Raw genomic sequence first — 6,964 nt, forward strand, 5'->3', positions numbered from 1 at the left:
TCATATATGGTAACTTTGGAGGAGCTGCAGAGATCCAAAGCTCAGATCTGGTAAAATATTGACAGTACAACAATTAGTTGGGAGCTCAGCCAAACTGGGCTTTAGGGAAGAGTGTCAAGAAAAAAAAAAAAAAAAAAAAACCTTTGTTAAAAGAAAGAAATCCAGTTAGATTTGCCATAAGCCATCCATTTGTCACATGACACGTGGGGAGGAAGGTGCTGGTCATATGAGGCCAAATTTAAACTTTCTGATTTACTTGGAAAACACTATGCATGGAGGAAAACTAACACCCTGAACACACCAAGCAAACTGTGAAACACGGCTATGGCAGTATCATGCTATGGGGTGGACAGGATTGGTCAGAGATGAGTACAGGCTGAATACAGGGCAATCCAGGAAGAAAGGCCTGTTAGAGTCTGACTGACTGACTGGGGCACATGTTCACCTTTCAACAGGACAATGACCCTGAACATACAGCCAGGACTACAATGGACTGATTTAAGCAAGTCACATTCATGTGTTAGAATGACCTAGACCTAAATCTATTTGAGAATATTTGGCAAAAGTTGAAAATTTATGATAAGAGATGCTCTCACCAATCTGAGCTCAAGCCATTTATAAAATGTTGGAAACCACTTCCAACCAACCAATTATCCACTACTTTGTGTTGGTCAATCCTTTCTAAATTCACTAGAACCATGAGACCAATTTCTTTATTTTTTGCCATGGACTGCAAATATTTTGGTTTGTTTTGCTACATAACACACATATGACACAAAAGATAAATATTTCAGCATTTGTTTCTAAACGTTTACACCTGGATCTAATATACAACTCAGAAGATATCAAAATCTTAGGTGAGCAAAATTATTGATGTTACTAATTAGATAGATAGATAGATAGATAGATAGATAGATAGATAGATAGATAGATAGATAGATAGATAGATAGATAGATAGATAGATAGATAGATAGATAGATAGATAGATAGATAGATAGATAGATAGATAGATAGATAGATAGATAGATAGATATTTGTTATTGCCCCGTTGTTTGCTATTAGACTGATTAACAATAATCAGTAGCTTAACCAACTCAAAACTGAAGGGGACACAAATGACAGCAACGCAATGCACTCAGAAGTCTACAGAAAAATGTTTTCCGCCAATTTAAAGAAAGATGTAACCAAAGTGATTTGAAAATCCTTCACCATGCAACAAGACGATTACCACATCGTCAACAAAGGAGTTAATCAGCGGCAAGTCGGTCTCCAGTTTTAATCCCGGCTGAAGACATTGGGGACCAACCTCCTAAGACAAACAATAACTAAAGGAGACTGTGGTGTAAGTCGGGAAAAGCATGATGTTTGTGGTTGTTACAAAAATGTGAAAAAGTTCCAGAGGTGTTCAGGAAGTTTTTGCAATGCATTGTAAATGCTTAAGAATGTAGCTGGATGACAAAACATTCTATGATGGTCACAATAACAGTTTATTAAAAATGCTTAGAACTAAGCTTGGTTTATGGTTTGTTTTACCTTTGCAGCCAAAGAAACAAAATCTGGGCGGTCCTTCTTCCTCTCTGTGTTTCAGTGTCGAGTTAATATTTATATCCATGCTTTTGCCTCTCTCTATTGAAAAGATTGAACTCAGCATATTATTACACAAATATAGAGCTTGGACTCAGTGTTGCACCTTGTTGAGAATGGATCTCTTTAAATCAGATGGGAAAAATGCACTGGTTGCTGTTAATTGTAAAAGCTTGGGTAGGTAATTTGTCTGCTCCTATTTTAAATCTTTTCATATAATACACGTATTTATGATACCAGGTTCAGTGCTACAAAATATTGTTAAATGTTCTCATAGTGAAAAAAGATTTTGATAAAACAGCTTTTTGTTATTCAAAACCTCTTATTCTTAGTCTTTTCTAAACTGCTCTGAAAGAAACATGTCTTTTTTTTATCCTTACAATGGTAATGCATTGTTTGATTTTGGGTGGTATGGTTATAAATATTTAATACATTACTTTTATTTTGTATCACCATCTGCAATTGCTTTGTTTCTGTCAAACCAAATGTAGCCATCACCTACCGAGAAATTGATTTCAATGACACTCTGGCTGAAGTGAAATTGTTTCCAAAGTATTTTCTGATCCCTAAAAAGCAAAATAATTCTGCTGAATTTCTTTAAACATAAAGCAGAGCCTCGCTTGCTAAAATTAATGTTTTACAGCATTAGTGCGATCTCTTACAAAAAAATAAAAGATAAAACTTTATCCAGCTTTGTTTGTTACAGTTGTTACAGTCAATCCTCTCTATTCTTATTACTATTGCTTGGACTGTTTTTAGTTTAGGCAGGTAGCCATTTTCTTGTAGTCATTTCCTTACTAAAGAAGATGAATAGACACCTGACTAAGACAAGGCCAATGTCATGGCCTATTTATACTCCAGGGAAACTGGAAGTCATGGATTAGTAATTGTAAAATTAAACGTTCAATGTGAGTTTGATAAACTTTAAAAACTAAAACTTCAATAAGATTTGCTTTCAATACATTGCTAGGGGTAATGTTGCGCAAAAAACAAGTTATTTCTTAACATGGGATTTTCTTCTCCCTTTAAATAACTGTACTCAAAGTAAAGTTCTAAATGTCTCAATTTGAGATTATGCAGCTGCAATAAAAGATTTTTACACAATTTACCAGAGGCCAGTAACTGTTGACAGCGTGTAAGTATTAATGATTGACTTCTAAAATAAAATAATATGGTCTCCTTTGTATTTTAGGTAATTGCCTTGAAAAGTATTTCTACCCTTCAAATGTTTTCACATTCACAATTCAATTCAATTCAAAAATACTTTATTCATCCCAAAGGGGAAATTAATAAATTTATTTTGTCACGTTACAACCACACATTTCAATGTATTTATTGGAATTTAATATGATAGACAAGCATGAGGTAGTGTACAAGTGAAGTGGATGGATCCATCCATGCATCTATTTTCTACACCCGCTTTTTCCATACAGGGTCGTGGGGGAGGTGGTGCCTATCTCCAATGGTCTACGGGCGAGAGGAAAGTTCACCCTGGACAGGTCGTCAGTAAGTGGGTAGATGGTCTCTACCAGCTTTGCACATCTAGAAACTGAAATCCTTCCTCATTCTTCTTGAGAAAGAGCTCAAGCTCAGTTAGATTGGATGGAGAGAATTCATAGCCATCAATTCTTTTGTCCCCTAAGTGGCTCGTGGCAAACTGCAAATTTGACTTCTTATGGCTTTTTATCAACAGTGGATTTCTTCTTGCCACTCGTCCATAAAATCCAGATTTATTATGCGAGTGACTAGCAGTTATCCTGTCAACAGATTTTCCCATCTGAGCAGTGAATCTCTGCAACTCTTCCAGAGTTACCATTGGCCTGTCAGTTCAGGTCTTGGCGTTGCTGTGCCATCCTCCATCCTCTAATGGTAGACTGAACTGAGATGTTCAAAGCTTGGCATATTGTTAATAACCTATTCTTGTTTCAAACTTCTCCACAACGTTATTCCTGATATATCTGCTCTATTCTTTGGTCTGCTGTTTATTCAATAATGTTCTCTAACAAATTATTTGTGAAGAACTTTGAAAACCATGGATCAATTCCCTTTCAGTTTATCCTCTTCTTTGTCTAATATCCAATAATAATGGTTGTAACATTACAAGGAGTATGAATAGTTTTGCAGGACAAAGTAATCATGGTGCAGGTTATTTTGTTATTTCTTAATAATAATGACTCAAATAAAAGGCGGGATTTTTATAAAATTTCAGATGATGCTAATGTGATGGACTGCATGAACAAAACTGTAAAATAATAATGTAATAAAAAGCATAAATAACAGAAATAAATTTAACACAATTCAGTGGAAAATTTTGCAGATTTTCATGCTTTTAATGTGAATACTTTAAGATCTGAAGAATCAATTTTGGTTTAGATATAAAGATGAGGAATAAAGTTAATAGGAACAAACTGACCACCAAGATTGTTGGAGACAGACAGATTGAAGAACATCTTAGAATCAAATAAAAATCTACAATTAATCTCCACAGCCAACAGCTCTCTGATTATAAGACTAAAGCTAAATGCTGATGATGCTGTCACAACTGTTGCCTTACCGCATGAGGTTCCTGGGTTTGAATCCCAGCTGAAGTTTTTCTGCATAGACTTTGCATGTCCCTCCCATGGAAGAGTGGGTTCTGCCCAGATACTGGGTTCTGCCAGCTTCCCTCTTTTGATGAGGGTTCTTTTACATGAGAAGGATACTTCAGAGGATCCAATGAAACATTTCATTGTAATAGAAGGTTTTCATTACCTGACTTCTTTAAGATGTCTAATTTTTGTTTGACCTTTGTAATATTTCTGTTCTATAGGTTAATGTCAACAAGTTCAAAGTGCTGCATAAATTATTTAAGAACCATCCACATTTTTTAACAGTTCAGTGTCCTGTTAAAGAACAGGTCAATCAGACTTAGTTTGAACTCTACCTGACATCTAGGAGATTACTTCATGCAGAGAGAACAGCAGCTTTTTATTTCCTTCTTCCAGCTGTTTATTTATTGAAGAGTTAACACAGTCACATGTCTGTTTGGCCTGGAAGCTGACTTATTTTATTTCATTCCCGCTGGCAAATTAATCCACGAACTGATACACTATACTGGGAAATAGATGAAGAAGAATGCAAATGAAAAAAAATAAAAGGAAAAACAAAAGCTTGTACATTATGTCATTTCAGATTGTCCAGTGGGACTTGCAGAAATCCTGCAGAAAACCCATTAGCATCTCAATCTAAGGCCTAAAATTATCCCAACCACCAATACTAACCCGACCACTCAGCGGTGCTGCAGCAATTTATGGATTGTGCTGCCCACTACTGCTGGAAACAAGAAAAACACAAATGCAATGTTCCTTTCAGATGGTGTGTGTGCACTATTGCCCTTTTTCCGTGGGCTCTACTTTGGCCGACTCCACTCCACTCAGCCCGTTTTGAGACCATTTCCATTAGTGGCTTTTCCGGGCCAGTACTGGCTGTCAGGGCTGAGTAGGGCCAAAATGTGCCGCGAACAGACTGCTGTTCACTGATTGGCCGTATGTCAGCAGCTTGAGAAAGTTTTCACCGAAGTAGGGGAAAGAAGGACAAGTCACGGATTTTACAACTTAGTGCCGGGAAAAGCTCAAAAACTCAAGAGTGACTTACAAAAATATTATGGACCACAATGGCCAGAGTGGATCACAACGAAAGCTGTGGTTCGAAATCACTATTGGAGGACATGATGTGCCACAGCAGGGGTTCCCAAACTTTTCAGCCCGTGACCCCCCAAAAAACAGTGCCAGAGACTGGCGACCCCATGAAAAACAGATAATTTTTTACATTCTCTAAAAATATAGAGTGAACCCATTTATTTTTTTCATATCTATATCAATTTGTCCTTTTTATCCCCCCATACTCCTCCGCGGTCACATCACAATGAATCTTAAAATCATCTCGCAACCCCCCACTTGGTGTCTCCTGACCCCCACTTTGGGAACCATTGTGTTACTGTAAATTTTTATTTTTCTTTGCATGTTTGTACTTGAAATGTAGGTTGAGGAAGAATAGTGGCACAACACACAACGCGAAATGCTGGTGGTGGGGCTTCATACCATAACTCCAGTGAGTCCATGAAAACACAACATGTTTCATGTGGAGCAGAGTGAGAAAGGGGCAAAGTGGAGCTGTGCAGTGCTGGAACCGAGAATAGAAAAAAGGCATATGCTTAGGTAGTGAAAAAAGATCAGGTAGATTTCTGATGCTAATCTACTGCAACTATTTGTCATAGGAGGATGCCAAATTAAGTATGCTGATACCACTGATCCAGACTTACCACTGATTCATTTATTTACATATTAAATCAATTCTGAACTTGATTTTTCAGTAGTTGAAAATTTTGTTGGAAATGATTTCAGATATTACAAAAAGTATAATGTGGAGTACACAAACTTTATCCAGACATATAGGGCCTTGCGAAAGTATTAACCCCCTAACTTCTTCACATTTTGCTACATTACAACCACAAATTAATGTCATTTTATAATGATTTCATGCGATAGACCAACACAAGTACTGCAAGTTGTTAAGTGTAAGAAACCCATGCATTGTTTTTAATGTGTTTTATACATAAAAACTCCAAAAGTGTACTGTGCATATGTATTTTGCCTGCCTGAGTCAATACTTTGCACAACCAACCTCCGCTGTGGTTAAAACTGCATGTTTTAACCTGCTTTAGAGAATGACATTTTATCCATTGTTCCTGTCAAGCTACTGTAGCTCTGGCTGGATGTTTAGGGTTGTTGTCCTGCTGCAAGATGTATCTTTATCTCAGTCTTATGCCCTTTGCAACCTCCTCCACGACTGCCCTCTACTTAATTGCCCATCAAATTTGACTTGTTTCTCTATACATAATAAAGAAAAATACCATATGTTATCATGTGGATGTCGTGTTCAGGATGATGTGCAGTGTTACTTTTTCCCTTTACTCATAGCAGTTTAAATCTAGACAAAAAAGTTAAATTTTGGTCAAATCTGCCAAGAGGACCTTCTTCCATATGTTTACTTCATCCCCCACATGGTTGCTGGACGGAACAGGACTTCATTTTGCTTTCTTTTAACAGGGTTTTCTACTTGACACCAAAGGCCACATTTGTAAAATGCCTGACTAATTCCTGGTTCTCCCACCTAAGCTGTTGATCTCTCCATAGTTACCATGAACCTCTTGGCTGCTTCTTCGATTAATGTTCTCCTTGCCCACCCTGTCAGTTTAGGTGGAGGGCCGTGTCTTGGTAGGTTTACATGCGTGCCGTATCCTTTCCATTTTCAGATGATGAACTGAACAGTGCTCTCAGAGAGGTTTAAAGCTTGGGACATTTTTTATACCCTAACCATGCTTAAACGTCTCCAAAACCT

The sequence above is a fragment of the Girardinichthys multiradiatus genome, chromosome 2 (assembly GCF_021462225.1).
Source record: "Girardinichthys multiradiatus isolate DD_20200921_A chromosome 2, DD_fGirMul_XY1, whole genome shotgun sequence".
In the NCBI taxonomy this organism is placed as follows: domain Eukaryota; kingdom Metazoa; phylum Chordata; class Actinopteri; order Cyprinodontiformes; family Goodeidae; genus Girardinichthys; species Girardinichthys multiradiatus.